General features: G+C 36.5%; 1 protein-coding gene across 6 annotated transcripts in view; it reads right to left on the reverse strand.

Moving 5' to 3' along the window:
* NIPBL (NIPBL cohesin loading factor) overlaps positions 1-23,870 on the reverse strand; it is a 156,862-nt gene that overhangs the window by 129,385 nt on the left and 3,607 nt on the right. For 5 of the 6 annotated variants that reach the window (XM_041396028.1, XM_041396030.1, XM_041396026.1 and 2 more), the window contains exon 1: positions 18,275-18,488. The gene's annotated coding sequence lies outside the window, so the exon portion shown is untranslated. Of the gene's footprint in view, positions 1-18,274; positions 18,489-19,703; positions 19,811-23,870 lie in introns of those variants that run through there. The other variant, XM_041396023.1, reaches the window with a different exon arrangement.

Consider the following 23,870-nt stretch of genomic DNA (forward strand, 5'->3'; position numbering starts at 1 on the left):
GTCACACAATTTCAAGAGTCAAAAGGCACAAGCTGTGTAAGCTATGGAATGGCTGAACTCAACCTACAGTTGATCTCCATCTAGGAAGTCTTTTCCAACAAAACAGTTCTGTGATCCAAAGCTGGGTATGACCCCTAACTAGCCAGGATGACTCTCTACTGAAGGTACTGGAAAATTTAAAAGTTGCAAACCTTTTAAAAAGGTTCCCCCCCCCCCCCGCCTTTTTAGACATATCACCTTCTACATAATTGTACTGTGTTTTGCACACTCTTCAAGTTACGAACTTGAAAAGCTGTGAAATTATACTCAGAGAAAACCTCAAGTACAGAGAAGAGTGACTACCATTAATACTGACATATAGTTTCATAGCATGTCTCTCACTGGTTTAATACATTCAGTTGGATAGACAAATCCTTATGAAAAATAATAAAGTGATTTCCAACACAGTAATTCATGTCCCCCATTGTTTCAGAAAACAGACTGAAAGGCAACTGACATCATCATAGTGAAATAATCAAATATTCTGAAAGGCTGTTTTTCAGGAATCAATACATTTTTTGTTAAGAATCACAGCTTGACTGCTTGGCGGTTTTTTTCTGCCTGGTACTCAAACCGGTTTTCAAACGATACATTTGTTAGTTCTCTTTGTATTATATACAGACACACAAACACAGATAGATAATGCAAGCAAGGTTAATGATACCAAGCTAATCATAAAAATTTCTAACCAGTAACACTTTTCCAGTAACAGTACCTAAATTAAAAACCTTTTTAGTTTCAGTAAATCAAAGCTGTAGTTACAAGGGTAGCTGGGCAAGCAACATCAAAATGATGTCTAAGAGAAGAACCACTGTAAAACTAGAAAGATATTAGAGGATTTCAGATTTCATTAATGTTTTTCCACAGTTAAACTCCTGCATATGACAATCTATTGGGTAATGTGATTTAAAACTAATGCAAAACTGTACTTCCCACCTCAAACACAAAACATGGGAAGGGAAAGATACATAATCCAGAAAGAACTCTTCAGTCAATATGTAATGACTGCATGCAACAGTATTACCACAGATATTTAATCTTTTGAAAAACTGTCCTTTTCACTGATTCAAATTAAATTGCAGTGTTAAGGAGGCTCTTACCACAAAATGTAAATAAAACTTGATAAAGAGGTTTCATTAATTAATTTTGAGTAAAAGCATTTTTCCTTACTTTTTCAGTTTTGGAGAGTCAGAAGATCACAGCTATACATATCAGCTATTTCTCACTACAACTCAACACCTCTGAATCAACTAGTTTAATAGACTCATTTAATGTCAGTAATTGCAAAGCTTCTGCACTACCTGTTGTAGAAAAAGTATTGCTCTTCAGATAAACGAAGTACCTATTCTATAATTTAGAAGAGGGTGTGCACTGACTAAGCATGGTCATTCCTAATAAACTTCCTTGATCTGAAAAGAGAGATTTTATTTTGCATCAGAAAGGCTTGGATTTACAGTCTTTATGCTTCCCTAGTACTATGCTGTCAAACTCGAATAATTAAACAACCAATTTTACAATACAAGAAATTAGTAATTTCAGCTAAACTTCATTGATTACCATAGTTTACCGGCTAGTCTTAATATAATCATTGCATACAGAGTACTTGTTTTTAGCTTAGGGAAACTTAAATGTAGCACACTCAAAACTGGGGAGGTGAAAAACGACAGATGTTCATATTACAATGGTTCTGTCATATGAACCTGATCAAAAAAAATATAGTAGACAGTGCTATGCATGAGAGATATCAAATTGAACCACAGACTTAAGACCACCTTAATTCTCTGTGTCTTGTATTTTCCAAAAACATATCTGGTAAAAAAAAAAAAATCATGCTTTGTGCCAAGGCAACTGAATCTTCTCCTGAAGTCCTTGGCATCTCCTGCAATATCTTAACAAACCTGCCTATTTAGCAAAAATTTTAAATAATCCATGAGATCAAAGCTGTCTAAGGCTCTTTAAAATGGACCATAATAGGATCTAGAAAATAAATGGAAAAGCAAAAAGCATACAAGACTGGAAGATATCTTACTACTAGCTACTTGTACATGTACAGAAACAGAAATAATTTAATGGCCAGAAGTTTTAGGACTTTAACATTACAGCGTATGAGACCCCTATAAACACAGTACAAGGGGGAGACATTAGTGAAAATCCTACTTGTCTCACCTTTAGTGGCTAGAGAGAAAATATTTATGCTCTTCCCAAACACCTATCCATGTAACTCAATGAGAACTTTTTTAAGTAGAGTGCTTCACTGAACACTCTCATATGTCAAAGTGGACACATCTTAGAAAATATTTCCATTTATATCAACTTTAATTTAAAATAACAGAACTTAGTTGTTTCAGCTTTATAACATTACATTATTTCTGAAATAGAACACTAATTACATTCTACAATAGCAGCTCTAGCACACTTTGATTTGAATTTTCCCCACAAATATCACTATGTTGTTTTCAAAAGTCAAATTAACGATTTTTACTAATGTAAGATTTCCAAAAACCAGAGATGCCATACACTGTTTCTGTTTTGCTTTGGAGCAGAGTATCATTGAAAACTGTACATGGCAAACAGAGAAAGTTCTCACTAGATCATATAACTGCTAAAACTTAATATATGTAAGAAAACAAGACAACACATTCATACATGTTAATCCATCTTACCCCAAAACCCAAGAAAATAAAAGATCCTGGCATTATTATCTGTTCTATTATATTGAAATGTATAAATTGTTAATGTCTTCCAACCAGCCAAAACATTTCTCAGGATCTAGTTTAGCAACATATTTTGAAAGTAAGTATTCCCAAATAGTTTATAAATATTTTAATCAAGCACTGCAATACCACAAAACAAACAATTAAATTCACAGCAAATCAACAAATGCTCCCTCACAAAACAAGTTTTCTCCCACAAACCTACCCAACTCACTGACATCAAAATACATCTCTCTGTATTTTGCAAGGCAAGAAAGGGATCATCTAGTTCATGTCACATACTTGCAAAGCTTCAGCCTCATTCATAATTCACTCAACCAATATCTTCTGTCAATGCTCCAAAGAAACAGGACAAGAAAGATTTTTATTTGCTTGTACTCCCAGAGCATCCTTTCAAGATGTGGCTTCTTCACTGGCTTATAAGAGTTGGTTGTTTATGTTTAGTTAAGCCTGTTTTCAACTTGACTTACTAAAGTATTTACATGGCCTTTCCAGAAAGTATATTCTAATTATGTCACACATACAAGCTCTCACTTATAGAAGCAAGGAGTCAATGAAGCTGACAAATAAAAAACATGCCAAAAACCCATTAATACATGAAAGAAAATAGTGCTCTTAGCAATACTTGTTCAAAGAAATGGATGGTAAAATCTGAGAGAGGATAAAGGCACTGCAAATGCTTCTCTACTCATTCATATACAGCAACTATTTTTTCCATATTTATATAAATAAGTCACACCTTCCAATATGAGAAAGTTGGTCATCAATTAATGACCAAAACTGAAAAATTTGCATTTTCCCATTTGTGAACTTTATTTCTATGAGCTGCAGATACCACTTAATTGATTGAATAAAAATCCATGTGCATCCTATATCTAAATCTCTAAATTCTAAACTGATAAGCTAACATAAAAGAAGTATGTCTTAGGCCAGGGACACAGTTCCAAGTTCCAGGCTGCACAGGTGACTGTGTTGTGGGTTTAAGGCAAAGGCCCAAGAACTCCTTCATGAAGGTTCACTTAGACCTCACAGGGTCACACCACAAAATTCCACACTGAATCTTTCCATTCCTGACAACACACAGATCTTCTTCTTCATCTTTTATGTAGAAGAACATAAAAGATTATTATTCTCCGGGTACTTAATTCTAATTGACAACCATCTCTTCTTAAAGGTTTGAACCTCACTACTGCGCAAGAGAAGCCTAATTACAGCTCTCAATTACACTGAGGCTTTTATACAAAACTTTTGACTAGAATTCAGACAGCACTATTGTCCCAGCTCTTGCTAAGGTAAAGGTGAACCATGGCCCATACACTACAAATACAAGGATAATCATACCTGACCATGCAGATAATCAAATTAATGAATAAAGTGAAGACTAGATTAGTGAGTCATGCTTAATTTTTTAACAGAAGTCACACAGTTGGATGCTGAGCACTTTATTTTCATAACCTGTTGAACTAGATTAATTTGCAATTACATGTTCCCTTTTTCTAGGAAGGGAGTGGACTTCAAAATAGAGATAAATTATATCTGAAGTGTCACAAAGGATCACAGAATATTCTGAGTTGGAAGACCCACAAGGATCATAATTCAGCTCATAAATTAATGGTCCACATGGGGATCAAATCCCCAACCTTGGTGTTACTATCAGCATGCTACAGTCAACTGAGCAGAATTTTACCTATCTTGAAAAAAACAATTAAACCCTCATAAAATTTAATAATTATCATTGTATCTTCTAATTACTTTAAAATTAAACATTTTAAAATATCCTAAAGTAAGTGTTCTATGATTTTCAGCTCACTGTCTTACAAGACAAGTAGAGTTACAGCTGTTTGCCGATCATAAATCACTGATGAATGCTAATAAAAACATACAGAGTAAAATGTAAACCACAGCACTGCTAGAAATACATATGTTTAGGGCAGTACCTTTGAGGGAAGACTAAAGCTGATCTTTGCAGTCTTTCCTGAGACGCAGGTAATAAGATGCACCTTTCAGAACGATAGCTCAATCTTTCTACTGTGAAACATTAACACTATTTCTCAAGTCACAAGCTCATTTTGGAGCTTCTTCTCAATTCTCTGCAGCTTTGCTAGAATCCATTTGCTTTTTTTCCAGAATGAAAGTTATTTTAGCACAAAGGGGACATAGAAACTACACATCTTTTTGGAAATATTCTAACAACTCAGAAGCATCAAAAATTAAGGATGGCACCCTTCTAATTTCACTCGCATCTGAAGAGAAACCAGAAGCATCTCAAACAGATCAGGCCTCAAACACCTCAGATTTGCATCAAGACTGACATATATACACACTAAAGTAGGAATAAGGAGTAGCTAATAATCTTTCATTCTTATTTTGGATGTCAAGGCACCTATACAGGCAGGCATACTAGTCATTAGTAGCCGCTTGTCCAAGCCACGAAAGTACTGAGTTTTTGTCCTGTTTTCCAAGAGAATAATTGCTAATTTACCAATCTCTGTGATTCAATATACAACAAAGAGTAGGGCACCTGAGCAGCAAGGTAAAGATCTGTTCCTGTATGAACAGGTTGTTTATGTCCAGAAAAAAAAACAAAACAAAAAACCTCTTCACATTAAACTCACAGGATACAATTGTGAGACACATCTTAATTCATAATCCTTTTTTCTCTTTAACAGTTGCCATGGGATACCATAAATTAGAGCCTGCGGAATCACAAGTGGCCTTCCCAGGCCAAATGTTTGAGATTATTATGTACATGCTTTGGCACACATGATAATACTTGTGTCAAAACCACAAATTTATACTGACAGTAGTATTCTGTATAGTATTGAACTCCTACCTCACATAATCCAACATTCACTTTTATTTGTGTCTTCCAGGTTCATATTACAAGGAACTTGAGCTCCCTCCACTGCTAATTATTTCTACTGTTTACTCATAACAAACACCCTCTTCTACATTTTCTAAGATGCTGTCAAGCAGGTAATTCTTATTTCTAAAAGATTTTAAGGTGAATTCTCAAAGACAACTGTCCACTTTTTCAGAGGACAAGTATCTGAGTTATTACCCAAACAAATACATAAGCATTTTACACAGGTTTTTCTATTTTAAAAAAAAAAATCTTTCAAGTTATCTGATATTAATTAACACACCACTGTGTGTTAGTAAGCTAAATGAGTGCTGAATTTATTAAACTATGTTCAGAGTTCAGAGTTACTGCAAAGCAATCACAACTGGGAGCCCACCACTGCATTTCATCAATTAGCACTCCAGACCACAACTCACTCCCCCGTCATTCCCCCAGAATATAAACATCTTTAACTTACAAAGATTCATGAAACAATTAACAATGATTATGAAAAAACCTAATTAACCACAGAACAATACTAAGTAACTACAACAGGATCACAAAGCTATTGTTACCCTTAATGGGCAAATCTAGCCTAAAAATTATTATGTCTTATCTAAAAATAAAAAGAAACTATTTTGTTTTGTGTGCACCCGCTATTTACTACTATAATAATTGAGTTAATAAAATAAATATTCTATTATATGTTAATACCCTAACATTAAGGTTCTTGTTATTTCTTATTTAAGGAACCAAATACTTTGATATGAATTTTTAGCAATTACATCTGCGTAAACCCTGGATTACTGAAAGTAATCCATTTGCAAAAGTACAATTTTAAAGCACTATGAATGAACCTGCATGTAACTTGATTTACAGAATGTTTATAAATCATAATCATGCACATGAAAGTAAACTAAATTCTTCCTATCAGGGTAACTGTCTTTTTGCAAATAAAATTTGTAAGTTCTGTACAGCAAGTTTAATGTCTTTGGTTACTGATACTGCTCTCTATAGGGCCACCTTTAAAACTAAAGTACGTAAATTTTCTAACTTTTGTTTGATTCATCACAAAATAGCATAAGTATTTAAGGATCATCATAAAACCAATGTTTCTGCTCTTGTTTAAAATAATTATCTGCTATATCTATAACAAGCTTTATGATATCTTCCATAAGAATTACAAAATTTGTGTATTTTACAATGAGGATTTCATCCATTCTATTTGTCCTTCCCCAAACACTTGCTCCAATTTACATCTGTATCAATAAGTAAGGACAGATAGTAGACCTTAAATGTTTTTGTTTCAGGCAAACACTGTTCTCACCCAAATTTTACATTGGGCTATGTGGAGTGACAGCCACACTTGGACAAGCTGATTAGTCCAGGTAGATTACACTGTCTAGTTAACTATGCATCAGCTGACTTTCAGTAATTGTACATAATGCCCATGAAAAATGCAAATTAATCCAACCTTCCTTAGCCAGCAATGAAACAGGTTTAAATTAACCCAAGTTATGTGCAATTGCCACATGCTACATACACACAATTGAACATTCACTGTAAATGAGCACGTAATACCTTCAGATTACCAGGACTTGTGTTGAATTCTCAGAAGTCCACCTACAGAGCTTTTTATAAGACTTCACTGACTAATTGTTTATCAAGACGTGATTAGGAATTTGCTTAATTCCATGACATCATATGTCTACTCTTGAGTCTAGGAAAAAGATTTGTCAGGAATAAACACAAACATTCACCAAAAAAAAAAAAAAAAAAAAAAAAAAAAAAAGAATTCCTATTCTGAAGTCTACTAGTTCAAGACAAGCATTTAATACACCACAAAATTAATAAATGGTTCTCATTATTCTTTCTCCAGGTTGCAGGCTAAAATTATAGTATGATGTGAAAACTGAGAATGTTTACTTTCCAGTAGTATGATGGCTTGTTCATTTAACGATATTTAGTGAATTACAGACAAAACAGTCTTTTAACCATTCCATTTTTATTTCAATTCCTCAAATATTTTAATTATATTTTCCATGGTAAAAATAAATTACTTATTTTTGCAAATAACATGACTAAATTTTATATCACGCTACATAGAATGCCAGAGGGAATTACCCCAGTGAGTAAATATGCAGAGTCATAACTCTAAATAACCTTTTATAATAGTGACTCTGGAGTGCACAGTGTGCTCCTACAACTCTCTAAGCCATTAGTCACCTGACTTATCACCAGAAAAGCTCCCCTACAACCTTGCTTCAGTCTATGTCAGTACTAAGCAGTTCAACACCTGTTTTACGCGTAAGTCTGGGCAAGACCTTCAGAGTAAGAAAGTCCAGTCATAAACATGCTTTCAACATAACTAACATAGAAAATGGATTACTTGGCACTGCGTACTACCCACTGCCTCCAACACTTCATTTAAAACCTCAGGAGGATAGAGATTGAATACTTGCTTGAGATATCAGACAGATTCTGAAATCCTCCTCAGTAGCAGGACATTCAAACATGCATTTGTCACTATCTTTCAGTGTCTTTGACTGGCTTTATATTTTATGCAGAGATGATCATTCCCTTCTCCTCCTGCTGAAGGAATGCTACATCACAGTGCAAAGAAAATTCATTAGAACAGGGAAAAAAAATGAAGGAGAGAATATGATTTTCAAATAAAGTGATTCAAACTGAACTCCAGGATGTAAAAATATCTCCAGTGTTTTGTATCAACTAACCAATATGGATCCCTTACTCAGCACCAGAGGACCTAAGTTCCATTTTGCATCTCTCAATCTCAAAATTTTGACTGACATTCAAGGGGTGACCTTTTCAATAGCAGTATCACAACAAAGTCCCATTTTGATCTCACTCCAATACCTTTTTATGATGTAGAAATCAAGATTGTAAATTTCACTTATTGCACTCTAACAGCTATTTCACAAAACAATGCTTAGAAATGCATCACACTAAATGCACAGCTGTATGTTAAAATTCTTACTATTAAAAATGTTAGAGGCATGACTTTAAAAAAATCCCCTAAAGCAGAGCATTCAGCACTGAAAAGTTGGTATCAACAAATACTAATACATTACTTTTTCTGAGTATTGACTCAAAAGTTTCTAGACTTCTACAGAAAATCCCACACCTCCAGGTTGAAAATCTTTGCAAAGTCAATCAAAAGTTAATAAATGTCCCTTGCCTCCAAGAATTCTGACATGGTCCTTGGATTATGTAATTGTGTAACACTTTTCTGCCATCCCTAGGCCAAATCTTCCTCCAGCATACAGGACGGATCTGCTCTGGAAATGAATCAGAGTCTATTTGTAAGGCTGTAAGGTCTGTTGTACACATGACACTTCAAGTCCAAGTAAAAACAAAGTAATTACAAAGGGAAAGAAGCTTCAGATCAGATAGCAGGAAACAGAAAAACATCACTCTTGGGAATCTCATTTTATTTTTATTACCAATGGCAAATATTTCTGTTTTCCTTTTACCCTGCAAGCTCCAAAGCCTAATTTGAACAAGCACTGGTTAGTCATATTTGTAACCAAAATTAACAAAATCTGTTCTACTATTACCATAAAAATGATTAAAAAAAAAAAAGACAGTTAATTTAAAATTAAGGTTCTATACTTGTTCCCGTTAGACTTCCAAAGATAATAAAGACCAGCTTCTTCATCTCAGTATTCAACTTACATACTACTGTCAAAAACATTTTAAAAATAAGCATTTGCGGAGCTTAATTGCGGAATTACAATATTCCAGTACTGGCCACAGAAAACCTATGAGGAAATTAAGACTTCTGTCTCTGGAGCAGGGCTTCATGACACAAAACAATTCAGGGAAAAGGCTACACACTGAATACCAAAGAGAATCAAAATGTTTAATCATAAAAGACAGGAGTGAAAGCAATCTCTAGAGTTTATCCCTTTCTCCAAGGCAGAATCAATAATATCTAAGGCAAATACTTGGAGATAATAATAAAACCTGTTGTATTAAAAAATTTAAAAACACAATTCAACTTATTTTACACAATCACTGGAATAGATATCCTGCTGTCAGTAAAAAAGGATTACAGACTTAAGAATACCACAATGCATTCACAAAGGTGGCACACATACCTATACAGGTAATCTGAACTACAGAACATCCTATAATTTGCTCTTAAAAGAAGTAGTCCAAATTTCTGAGCCTTTTTTTTTTCTCCCTCAGTAATTTTCTCAGTTTAGGGAAAAAAAAAAAAAAAAAAAAAAAAAAAAAAAAAAAAAGGACAACTCAAACAATGAACCTCTGTGTGAAATAATGCTTCTTTGCCCAGCCAATCCTTGTTTTCTTCTTCTGGCTTCTCAGGCAATTTCTTCTCCTTCCCCTCTCTGGCCTCTCTCAGAACACACTTCCCATCCGTTCTCATCCCTGAACTGCTTTCCCTAACTGTACAAGCAAATTCACAGTATCTTTTTGCCTTTGCTTCTTGATGAGGCTGTTTCACAGCTCTTCCTTTATCTTTCTTAAGGGCATTTGTGTCTGCCCCACCAGCTCCTTTATCCAGTCACTACAGTTGAGTCATTTCATAGAACAATAGAATGAATCTGAGTTGGAAGGAACCTTAAAGGTCATCCTCCTTGCCACTGGCAAATACACCTTCCACTAACCCCATCCAACCTGGCCTTGAACGCTTCTAGGGATGGGGCAGCTACAATTTCTCTGGGCAACACATTGTCTCAATACTCTCACAATAAGACATGCCTTCCTAAGACCTAATTTAAACCTTCCCTCTGCCATTTTAAAGCTATTCTTTGCTGTCCCAGCACTACATGCCCTACGTGTCCTTGTACAAGATCCCTCTCCAGCTTTCATGAAATACCCCACTTAGTACTGAGAAGTGCTATGAAGTCTCTCCCCAGTCTTTTCTTCAGACATTCCCAATTCTCTCAGACTGTCTTCTTAGGAGATGTGCTGATCATCTTAAGGAGTAGCTCTGCTCCTTAAGAACTTCAAAGCTCCTGCCTTCTACCAATTCCTACCCTTCAAACTCCATTCCCTCCCCAGCCGTCTAAGTCCAGTTCCAGCCCACTGCTCTCCTTCTCCATATGCTCACCCTTCTATCCATCCCCAATTTCACTTCTTGTCTTTTACACACTTAAATTAATCTGCATTGTGGATAAGCAGAGAATGGAAACCATAAAACGAAGAGTTTGTACCTCTATCTCACTGCTTAGAACTTTTTAGGAAATTTCTGTTGTGCACACAATGTTTTTCAACAATGGCACCTACAATCAGGGAAATCAGTTAATTTTTTAGACACTAATAATTTGCCCAATTTTCTGAAAACTTTTCAAATGGCAAGTAAATATCATCCTTAATGTAAAAAGTTATTTCACACTGAAATTCTAAACTCCTTTTCCCAAAGAACAGCTTGAAAAAAAGGAATCATTTTAAAATATTTTTTTCCTCTATCACTACCCTTAGAAGCCAGTGAACTATGTTCACTTTAAACATTATTCAGATAATAAGTCAATAAAGGGCATTCACTCAACGCCCAAATGACTGAAGTTTAGCAAAGCCAGAAGAAATCACTGCCTTTAAATAGTAGATCAGTAATCAGGAAACAGAGGAGAACCAGACCTACTTACATGCAAGGAGTAACATGCATTCTTAAAGTCAGCTAGTAACTCTGTTAAGCAATGCTTCAAATCCTTGTAACTGCCAAATTTTAACAGGATAAATGAAGTTGTGCTATGCTACAGGTTATGCCTCAACATGAGTTTTTAAAAGAAACTGCCAAGAAGAGACAACCATTACTGAGCATGCTAGCCGAAGAAAATCCATTTTCTATTAATTCAAAAGAAAGAAAAAAAAGGAAATATAGTATTCACACAGTAAAAAGCAATTACATTAACTTAGTTTTAACTAGAAACTTAACAAACACATCACCAAGCAGATTTAAAATTTTCCCTTCAGAAAAAAAAGTAACAACAAATTTTTTAAAAAATCAAAGATTTTAGATCTTCACAAAGAACTCCCCATAAGTTCTCATCACAGTCTCATAGAATCTCGTCAAAATTTGTCCGTTTTTTACACTACAAAAAGCAGGTTCCAGATTATTTTTTCTACAGCAATTATTAAACTCAGGTGCTGTACATAGCATCTGGTAAGGGCCCTCCAAATTCTTCCTCCTATTCTCAATATCCCGAAAACATATCTGAAGAAAAAGAGAAAGCAACACATCTGAATGGAAAATAACATGAAAGAAACACAGAGAGTCTTACTAAGTCATAAGACTTGAAAACAAAATTTCAGAGATGGAGTATTTGCAACCTCATCCTTTCTGAGGTCAACACAGAGGAAAGACTAAGTTCAAGCATGAGAGATAGAGAATGCATTATCACAGACATGTTTGTTATTCAGCGAGCTTGAGGGGAAAAAGGGGAGAAAAAAGGTTAGTACTACAAAAACAAGCACAGAAGTATTAAGAAATGTTAGAGTTATGGTTGCTCGTACCTATATTTTAGTTCCTTGTGCATTGTGATATTCATTGATTAAATGATCATATACTGCTTCTTGTTATTCACAGGATCACTGCACCATATATGGCACATGACATATATGTCATGAAACACAAACTTACAAAGTAAAAGGAGGTGCCTTATGTGGAACATAACACTTTTCTACTAAGGAATTTTAATAAAACACAGTTAATAAAACTAGTTCACTGAGAAGTTTCACATTCAAGATATCTTTTGCCAAAAACTTTATGAAGAACAATTCTTCTTAAAAACAATCAGAACTAAAACCAGACAAAACAAAACAAACTAACAAAAAACCTCTACAAATGTACTGTCACAGAAAATCTGCACAAGACAGAAAGGAAGTAAGTTAATAAGACTAAAGTGCTACTTATTCTGCCTGTTCCAAAATGTACTCACAGCCCCTGAGCCACGCTTTTGAGCATGATACAAAAAGCCAAAGGGGAAGAAGGAAGTTCAAGAACTTTTGTGCCTGATACAATTACACATTTGGGCCTGGACTTCCTATATCCTGGAAGCAATCTTCTGGCTAGGAATACACTAACTACACCTCAGAACAGCCTGCCTTCACTAATAGTCTTAGAGGAGCCTGACAACTGACTGACATCTAAGTGGTCTGACCACTGAGTGTAGAGGTGGGCATTCAAGCACTCTACATCAAGTGCAACAATTATCAGGTCAAGAGCCAGAGCTTTATCCCCAAGAATCCCAACCCAATGCTTAGGATACCTTCCAACAGGAACTAGCAATCCTACAGAGTAACAGTAACATTTTGTATCTCTGTATTTGATATTGTAGCAACCACAATTAATTTCCTGCATGATTTGAGTTCATGATCTACCCTGTTCTCTCTTCTCCCCAGTAAAACTTTAAGAGATAGATGGCAATTCTTTTTTAGGTTCTCAGGACAGGTAGTCTGGTTTTTTCCAACTGTTGGCATGATTGAAAGAGTTGAAATTTAATAGGTATTTAAGGCCTCCAGTGAAAACCCATTCTATACTTCTTAGGGCTTCAGGAGGAGAAACAATGAGCCTAACAAGTTGGGAGTGTAGAATACACATGACTACAAACAGGGCCAACAAAAACAATGCTATGAACTTCCTAAGTGCTGTAAAGTAACTTTAAAAATCTGAAGAGTAAAGCACATCACAACAGATAAGATTTATAAGCTTTTAAATTGATTATTTTGATTCCATTTCAGTCTTTCATCTATAAAATTGAAGAAATATTTTACAGATGTGCAAAAACAAAACTCTCAGAAGTCTGCAAAGCACCTTGTTTTGAGATAACTCTACAAATTAAAATATGGAAACAGTTCAGCCTTCCTGAAGGACTGGGATGTACACAGCAGGTAATAAGGCAACAGGCTACAGAGCGAATGATGAGTACATAAAGTAGGTTATAAGAGTGGTCAGCTGGCATTTCACATGCACTGGATGAGGCACTGAACTGGGGCTGCAAGGGTAGAAGTGGTGCAGTTGAAGGCCCAGCTCCTCTGTCTGCTATTTCCTTATAGGACTCCCTTATTTTGCAGCCCAGGGTTTTCTGACACTGTTCCTCTAAAATGCATTGCATGTTTAGACATATACACTGCTACAAAAACCAGAGTGCTTCAAATCAAGTCACAGCAATAACATGAAAAATGTAATAATCTACACATATAAAAAGAATCTGAGATCTCTGATTACTTACACTTAAAACTGATACAATTTCTAAAGGCCATAAAATTAACTTTTTCTAGAATTTTTTTTTATGATAACACGATAAGTGGTCTTGGATATTTACACTTTTTTCAAGTTATTTGTGATAATCACCTTAAAACACAGTGTTAACAACCATATTCAACCAGACTGGAATTCCATTTAATTTCCACATACAATCATATTCAATCTGACTGGAATTCCTTTTAGTTTCCACATACAGTTGGGCCAAAATCCTTTCTTCCCTGCCTTTTGCTAGGGAGATTTTCCATGGTTAACAGTAGGGACAGGAAGTGAAACACAACACAGGTCCCACACAATCTCCTCAAATGCCATTTCCTTACTCATGGGGTGTCATACATGTCAATGTAAAGCACTTCTTTTGCACCTTTTGGGGGTCAGGATCAGCTACTAAAAAGTATGTTTGCAATACAAAGAAAATAAAAATACAAATGTAGATAAATTATATTAAGGACTTTGCAATTGTTAAACATTTGTTTTCTTAATTTCAAGAATACTTCCTTTTTTATCATTAAAAGGGATCATTATTGTACAGAGTTATTAGCAACAATACACAGGTATAACCAATTTCAAACACTTCCTTGCAGATATCTCTATGCAACTGAGTGCTCATTATTGCTGACGTTTCAAAATCAGAAGCTAATCGAACCTGAACTATTTCTAATAAAAGCAAATGAAAAACAAGATCAAAAATAAATGGTATGACACTGAAATGGCCATTGTTTCAAATGTTAAATATTCTTAGTGTTTTGTGATACTAAATAGCCGCCCTAATGCCTGATGACCCACCTCACACCTACCAGTCAACGAATTCTATCATATCACTACTCATATTTTTCTGATTAAGTATGCCCATAGTTGTTATCCAAATTACACACATTCATTAATATTAGGCACTCCTCTAACATACTTTCTAGAAATTATAAAGCTGTGAATTTGAAGACGATTTCTTTCCTAGGTCTAGATATTCAGGATAAAAGTACATATTTTTCTCTCTAGTTACAGCAATTCTCCAGAAACTTCATATGTCTTATGTAATTTTTATGAAATATTAATATAAATGTGGTATAATCAGTTTAAGATTTTGTAATATAATAGACATGAAAGTCCAGTTGCCACTGAACAAATAAAAATAGAAATAGGATCTCTAGCTTAAATCAATCCATATTTTTCACCTAGTATACTCCAAAATATAGTTTATTTATATTGTAGAGGACCATATATATGAAACACTCTAGGACTAAAGTTATATTACCATAATAATCACACTAACACAACAACAGAAACAAACAAAAAGCTACTCTCCTAAGGAAATTACTATCTATGGCCTTGATTCTGCAAGAAGTTGTATGAACATTCATGTATGCTGAGTCTCAAGCATGAGGTTTCATGGGGTGTCTGCGCTCTTATGTAGAAGAACGATTTTCAAAAGGGCTTAGGTACATCATTTTGCTTCTCTGATCCATCTGCTGCCTCTAAGCCAAAATTTAAAAAAGTTTTTATTTGCAAGTTTAAAAAAAAAATTACTATTTTACTAGCAAGCCTGTTTCTATGTTTTGATTTTTAAGAAGTATAAAACCAGCTTGAATCAACAGCAAAAGATTTCAGGAAGAGATTTTTTGTTGGAATAACCTTAGCTAAAATGTTCAAGAAATTCAGAGAAAAAAACAACCTGCGCAAAGAAAGTAAATTCAGAATGTACAAATCAAGCAAAAGTACAAAATGAAATGTAGAAAGGAGCATTTTTCTCTTTTTGATAAAATGTTACAACTAACATCTTGAGAATAATTAATTTTTTATTTCCATAAAATCAATAAAATAAATACATTGTCCTTAAGCAGCTAGTTGTTGTGATTAACACTGGAACAGTAGCAGCTCCTAACATGAGGGAAAAAGTAGTATGAAAGTGCCACAGGCCTGCTTCATGTATGCACACACACACTCTCAAATATGCTAAAACATGCAATTCAAAAGAAAAATAGGTTTTCTTATAAATATTTCAACTTTAAATATTTCTGTAAAACTATATAAACTGATCAGGCAACTAATTCAAGATTAACCACATACGGCTTATAAGAACAAACCCAAAAAACTAATTACAAATAAAAACTAATTACAAATAAAATCTTGTATTTCCCTTTATAAATACAAGTATTTTACATTCCAGAAAAGTGCATCCGTTCCGATAAAAAAAAAAAAAAAAAAAAGAGAGAGAGAAAAAAAAAGGGTGCTGTAAACACAACCACACAACCCTGGCAAGATAAACTTGACAGGAACTGTGTAACTACAGTAGCTCATTTCCTGCTCATATCGAGAATATTTAAAGCAACCCTCCTTAAATGAAAAATCAGTCAGAAAAGTTCACTAATGTTAGCTTAACAAACACATTCGTAGCACGGCAGCTGTTTGAAACACAGACGCAAGAAACGCTAGGGCTGTAATGTCGCTTCCTGATGATGAAAACTACCCAAGAACTACAACTACTTCTGCACAGTCCTTTCTTTCCTGTGAAGCAGAGTTACACTCGGTTTCCATGCACACTACGGGGCAAAAGGAAACAGCAACTCCGCTGTTACACACTGAGGTGGGGACAGTTAGAGACGACTAGTGGCTCCCTCCGCATTTCACAAAGTTTAAAAATAAAAAGCTGCTTTTTCGAACTGTAAATGGTTCCTCTTCACGCACGTAGGCCTGAGGCCCTGTTGCAAACAGTGTCTAACAGGACCAGGCAGCACAAAGACAGGAATGGGAGATTAGTGGGAGGAAGGGAGGCCGGGATTGGGGCTCAGCAGGATCTTCTGGCTTTTTAAAATTCAAACTGCTCCCTGACCAATACAAATCACGGACACGCTACTGACTACTACACGGATTTACAGCATTAAAAACACGCCTTCTACGTGACAGCTATATTAACTTCACCCTTTTAAACATGTATCAGGGCACACGGGAGGCACGATAGCAGAGTTTCATTTACAAGACTCTGAACACAATGCACCAGAAAGTTACTCTATTAGATATAGTAACCACATATTATAACAACGAATCTACCTGAACTACTAAAAACCCTGCGGAAATTTTAACAAATTATGTAATATCAATAATCGTTTGCCACTAACAAAATTCGTCTCTACAAGGATGAAAACTTTGTATCTTAAAATTTTCTGCAGCTATGAAATTTCTTTTGAAGTATTTTTATTAGTTCAGAGGTTGTTTGTTTAAATGTGCCTGAGTTTTTAGCAACACTTACAACTCTACCACTTATAAGGCCAAGATTTACTTTATTGTAAATCAGCTGCTATTTATTTATAAAGACCTGAGACTAATAAACAGTCATTTTCAAAACACAGTTTTACAGTTGACCTGTAAAAATGACACCTATTACATATTCAAACATCATGGACACAAACAGCCAATAACAACCTCGGGATCTCAAAGTGATATAGTCTGACAAGAAAAGACACTTTTTAAGCATTCCTCACATTTCACTTAAATAAATTTACATGTGATCCTCAAGTACTTTGGTTAAGATCTCATCTTCACCTTGGTCCCTTAAATGTCATAAACACAGCACTTTACACAGGATCCCTTGCCTGTTTTCCATTTGCTAGAAGCAGAAAATTATATTTCTTCCTTTAACATATATTTCTCTAGTGTATACAGGACACAGACACCAAAATTGTGTGGAGTACCTGATACAATATGCTAGGCTATCTGTATTTCTTAGGTCTGCAGGTGTTCATGTTGTGTCAATCATCCTTCAAACACTATTTTATGCTATAAATATACTAAGTCATTAATATACTAACCAATAATGTTATTTAGAAATGAAACATCTTCAGATTATAAAACCAAAAGCATTTAAACTTTTTAATGTTCAGAACTCACTTGGTTAGAAGAATAAGGTAATAGCAAAGACAAGTGGCATTTTTGTTTCTGAGTATTTACATTGTCTCTCCTCCCCTATGCCTCCACTTACTCCTGCCTCACTTCAGAGGCTGTCTGCGCTGGGACCCTCCTTCCTTGCTCTAGGTGAAGTTGTAAATATGGGAAAGGATCAGTGCACCTTTGCGACTAATTGTATTGTTTCCTCCTCCTCCTCCTGCTCTTTTCGGGTTGAGGCCTGTCACTGAGCAGCCGCTTCGCCTTTCTAATCCCCGAGCTGGAGTAAAGGCGCTGGCCGGCGGGCCTGCGCCCTCCGCCGGGCCTGGGCCTCCCGGCAGCCCGGCACAAACCAACCTCCTCCGCCAAACCCGACCGAGCAGGAATTGGGGCTGCGAAATAAACACCTCCGGTTGCCACTTACTCCCCTCTACCCCCGGATAACAGCTAATCCCCTCTACTCCCGGCAGTGCTGGGCCGCTGGGCTGAGAGGCCCGGCCCGCTGCTGGAGAGGGCAGGGAGGGGAAGGGGAGACAAGGAGGGGGGGATTACCTGAGCAAATCGGCGTCTGAATCCAACGAGAATCCGAGAGAGGGGGAGAGAAATCCGCCCCCCTCCCTCCTCAGAGGAGCCGCCGCCGCCGCTGGGCCGCCGCCGCCGCCGCGGAGCAGGAGGAGGAGGGGAGATAATATAACAACAATAATCCGGGCCGGGAGGGGGGCTGGCTCCTCTTCCGTCTCCTCCTCAGTGCAGCGAACATGTAGAGCCGGGGGGTGTGCGGCCGAGGCAAATCCCTTCCCCCCGAGCCTGCTTCACAACATCAACACAGGTCGGGCCGCGCCGCGCCGAACCGGTTCCGAGCCGCGCTCCGAGCCGGGGAGAGCGGAGGGTGGCCGAGGGGCAGCGCTGCCAAGGGGCCGCCACCGCCGCCGCTCCCTCCGAGAGTGCGAGCGCAGGAGGGCGGGGAGGGGCGGCCTGGGTACGGTGAGTCGGTACCGAGCGGGGGGGCAGAGGGAGAGAAGGGCGAGGAGGAGGAGGGGGAAGGATCCTGTGTGTGTCTCTCTCGCTCCCTCTCAGAACAAAATGCCGACCGGAAGTGCAGCGGCAGGAATGACTCCCTCCACCGGCGCCAAACACCAGCAACCTCCCCCTTCCCTACGCTGCCTCCTCCTCGCCCGATCTCTCCCTCTCTCCACCAGCGCTGCTTCCGCCGCTGCAGCTGGAGAGGCTCCCTTGCCTCGCCTCTCCAGGCAAACCCTCTCCTGTGTAGCTCCTCTCCCTTCCACACCCCTCCGACTGCTGCACGACCTTCTATTTTTTCCCCTTTTTTAATTTTCCCCCTCCTCCCTGCCTTTTGGTGCACGGAACGAGACCGAAGTCTGCGCTTAAGCCTGCGCTGAGGATTTGTGAAGAAGGGATTCTCTTGAAAAATGAATACACGTTTTGGTGTTTATGTTTTTGTCCGGCCTAAGCACGGTGGAGAGAACGAGGAGGAGGACTGCAAAAGGCTGCCTCGCAGGAGGCAGACCTGGAAAGGGCCCTTAAACTGAGCCCTCAAAGGCGGCAGCCCCTGCAGGTGGGACACTCGCTGGAGTTATTGTCGCTGCTCGTGCCCTTCCTCTGTGGATGTGAGAGGCCGCGCCGCAGGAACGGAAACACCCGCTGCTCAAAGCATTGCCGGGGCGAGGGATTTCCAGATGAATACGGAACGGGAGTGGCTTTCTAAAACGGGCTTTTTGGACGAGCACTGGGGAAAACACTGATGTTCAGGTGAAATGTCCTTCGCTGGAGGCCGAGGCTCCACCACCACCAGATTTACTGGAAATATTTTAATAGTGTGTTGTGAAGGAGTGTTTGGAGAAAGAGCATGTCCTAATCTGAAAGACTTTCTGGTGTTCCTCTGTACAGGTAAAACAGAATAATCATAGCACAGGAAGAAGCATTTACATCCCATGAATTAACTATGTCTTTTAGTACTCACTCAGTGTCGTTTGCTGCTCAGTACTTGGACAAAAATCCTTTCATTTCTAGAAGAAGCACTGCTTGTCTGTCGACTCCAGGAATCAGCTGGACACAGCTGTAAATACCCTGTGACATATAAACACACCCTTTCAGCGCTGGATAAATGTTATTTGCACAAAGGGATAAAATCTTACACCAGTGCACCTGATCTCTCCAATGCTTAGGATTTTTTGAATAGTGCTCTGTTTTTAATACAAATTTCCAATGCCTCTCTTATGCTTAAACTACTACAAAATTCGTAATTTTGGATAAATCAAAGTTTGGTTTATAAGTGTATGTGTTTTTGTTTAAAAGTACAGAAGTGAAGACGGCACTGGAAAACACAGTAATTCAGTAATGGAAATACTATTATTCTAATGGCACATATTAACAGACAGAGTAAGCTGAGTTCTGAAAAAAATGTATTACAGACCTTTGTTCCAACTTAATACAAAAGGTCCCAATCCTATAATCGTTTATGCATTTATAACTTGAAGTTATCAATTTGAAATAAAGGTAAATAATTGGTGTTGCAAATGAAGTGTGTCCTTAAGTCTTTGCACTTAATTTAATACATTGCAACTCTGTAACTCAAGGGGAGAACTATTTAAATTCTTTTGGAAATAAAATATAATTTAAGGAACTACCTATCTGGAGTTCACATAGCATATATATGTATACTTATACATCTATGAATTTCCAGGAAAATGTAATTCTAAAATTACAAAGCTCAGGAATACTATTTCAATCTACTTCTAAGTGATTGTTACTAATTCATGTTGATGGAGTCTTTCCGTGATTTCAGTAATCTATTTAAATAATTATTTTTTTCTTAGTTGGTGAATTAATATGTAAATAAAACAGAGAACATTAAAATTTTAATTTTCAAATGTCAGATATGGGTTTTTTGTGTTTTATGGTACCTATTTGATTATGGTTTCAATGAGAATATCACTAGACTATTCAATGCTTTTAAAATACTGTTCAACTAAAAGAACTTGTAGAAATGGCTGTTTTACTTGAGTACTATGCTGTATTAGCTGCATGAGAGAGCAACTAATTTAAACCATTAGTTCTTTTAGAAGGTGGTGTGTAACACCGATGGGCAGAACTCAGGATTTTATTTTCCTTAAAGGAAATTAAATATTTTTATTCCACTTTTTAAAATGAAAGATCGAGTTCTTTGACTGCATTCAGACAAGTGTTCCTTGTATTCTGCTTCAAAAGCTCAGTCACAACAGTCCATTGCAGACTTGGATGTTCACTATATTCCTAAAAGCACCTTAGTATGCACAGGGTTCATGTCATTATGCCTGAAATGACCAGAGAAGTTATAAATCATGTATTTCAGATAACCTGATAACTACTGCCTGAAAAGCCTTTAAACCTTATTTCTGTTCCAGGTCTTAGTCATGGGGTGGGGATAGCCCTAATCTGTATGGGAGGAGCTATGCAGCCATGCAACCATGACTGTAGCACACTAAGGAGCATACACTGCATGAACAAAGCTGGTCACAGTGTGGAGAAGGGCAGAGGTCTCTCAATTCCTCTGATAAATCCACACCTGTGTAGTCCAGAAAATGAACTGCAAGTTTCAGGATAAAGCTTTAGAACCTGATCCTGCTCCCTTTGATGTCAAAAGATGCATTTGCCCAAAACAAATGACTGAGTTCCCATAAATTTAAGCTATTTATCCAGTCTGTTATTCTCAGACTCGTTTTTTGTTCTTCAAAGTAAATCTTAATTCAAAAGGAAGGAATTAAGGATCTTCATGGAGAAAGTATTCAACCAATTTTCACAAAATATACGGAAAGCTGTAAGTATGTCTCTTGCTGCTGTTTACAACTGCTGTTGCTGTGTACTGTGATAAGCATTATAAATGCAAAGATAGTATTGCTGAAAGTAGAGAAGGGACCTCTTTTGCCCTCTTCACTGTGATGCTAACTTCCCTGACTGCTACATGTTGTTATTCAGCTTCATAAATTATGGACAGCATGTAATAGTGGACTAAAAATACACCTGGCACCAATGTTTTCTTAGATATGATTGTTGTAACTTGATTTTATTTTTTCTGTAGAATTAATGAAAAATGCATTGTTTTTTACCATTTTTGTGTCTTTAAGGGTTGGTATAACATTCAAGTACCTGTCATTTTAAGTTGTTTACCTGTCATTTTAAATTGTTATGTGATGCACAAATACTGTGCATTCTGTTTACCTCCTAGTAATTTACAGGTATGTATATTACCCATATTGCAGTATATGTATTTCTAGGTAGATTTTTAAAATAATTAGGGCATGTCAGTAAAATAGTTTTTTTAATTATGACTGTTTATTTTATATAATCTTTCAATAATTGGAAAGAACTTTCCTATAAAAAGTGCTAGCTTGTTATCTCAATACAGTTACACAATCATTAGCTATCATCCTAAATTTAAATACTCTGTTTAGAATCTGGTGTTAAGGCTGGACACAATGATTAGGAAAAATTCAATAATGTATGCTGTATGACAAGTAATACAAAGTTATGTTCTTTGCATTGCCTTCAGTTCACAGGAACAAATAATAGCACCATGTAACTAATTGACTGGGGAATATTCACTGTGGAAAGTAAGCAACCTAAATATGAAACTCAAAGTGGTACAGGTTAAAGAAAAAGCCAAAGAAGCCTGAGGAGTCAAATATTTGTATGGTTACTTGCTTTAAGTTTACAACTTCATGGAGACTACTGATTTTTATTTATTTTCCTTGTAAGCCAGATAGAAGTTATATTTTTTCCTTCTTCTGATTATTTAGCATAATTGACTAACAAGAATTTAATATGAAATTAAATGGTACTTTTTCATTTTAAGTGACAAGCTTGCATTATCTCGACCATGTTAAGAATGAGCTTCTGTTTGTAAACTGTATGAATTCTATGGCAGGCATATATATTAAAATGTACAATAATGTTTCTATGGAGAAAAAATGACAAGACAAAATTCTGGTACTTTCATTTGAATGTTAAAGTAAACTCTTGATTATGCAAAGTACTAGCAATTCTGAATAAAGTTAAAGACAATTAAAACATTTAATTTAGACTATAAAACATACATAATAATAAGACACATTATATAATTTAAAAAAGGCCAATGATAGACTGCTGGACAAGTAGACTGTCCCAAAATTGTTATAACAGGGCCTTAAAAACAAACCTAACAGCAGCTGATTTTTTAGGCAAGATAAATGATCAGTTACACATTGACAATGATATTCTTTAGGCTCTTTTCTCACCATTGCTGAACTTCAGAAGGGAAGCAGTATCATTCCTGATACCTGCTCCTGTAATTTTTGTAGTGGTAGGTTTTTGGGTTTGTTTGGTTTTTTTGTGTGTAGTTGTTGTTTTGTTGGTTTTAGTGTTTTGTTTTTTTTTTTTTTTTATTGGGGGGGTCGATTGTTTTTTTATTCTTAATTTGAGCATTATATAACTCTATCCTCTCAATTGTCTTGGCTTGTCTAGGCACTGGGAGGACAACTTACTGTCATGTTAGCCACATAAGAAATACTGTTAAATTTCCTACAAGACTGTTGTTGAGTCCCACTATGGAAAACTTTAAGACAGAAATATAAAAACATTCAGGCTTTTTTTTTCCTTTCTCCACTTTTTAAGAAGTAAATCTAAATCAATACAGAACTTCACAAGCCAGCAAATAAATGTGGACAATCATCTTCTGTCAAAAGACAGAAGTTAAAAATTGGCCTTAAGGGCTGTTGTATTCGGCTCTGTATTCAGAAAGTCATATTTGTATGCATTAAAAAAATTGAGAATAATGTAACATGCCTTGTGATTCCATTTCTAATGAACTTGCCAGAAAAAGAAGATTTAAAACAGAGATATGCTTATCTATATATAGCATATATCAAAAAAAGTGTCTTGGGCTCAGGCCTTTAAAAACTGCTTCCTTGGAAGAGAGAACTTTCCGATTCTTCAGAAGTGTTAATCATCCTCAGCCAAAGCATGAAATGGCTACATATAAATATCAGGTTAAACATGCCTGGGACTGTTCTCTGGCATTGGAGCTTGTAGCCACCTAATGTTCCATGTTTTACCCAGGACAGTCATATGCATGTTTTGCCCACTGAGAATGGTTCATGACTAACACTAATGC

Source organism: Onychostruthus taczanowskii, unplaced genomic scaffold (assembly GCF_017590055.1).
Source record: "Onychostruthus taczanowskii isolate IOZ18803 unplaced genomic scaffold, ASM1759005v1 scaffold123, whole genome shotgun sequence".
Classification (NCBI taxonomy): Eukaryota; Metazoa; Chordata; class Aves; order Passeriformes; family Passeridae; genus Onychostruthus; species Onychostruthus taczanowskii.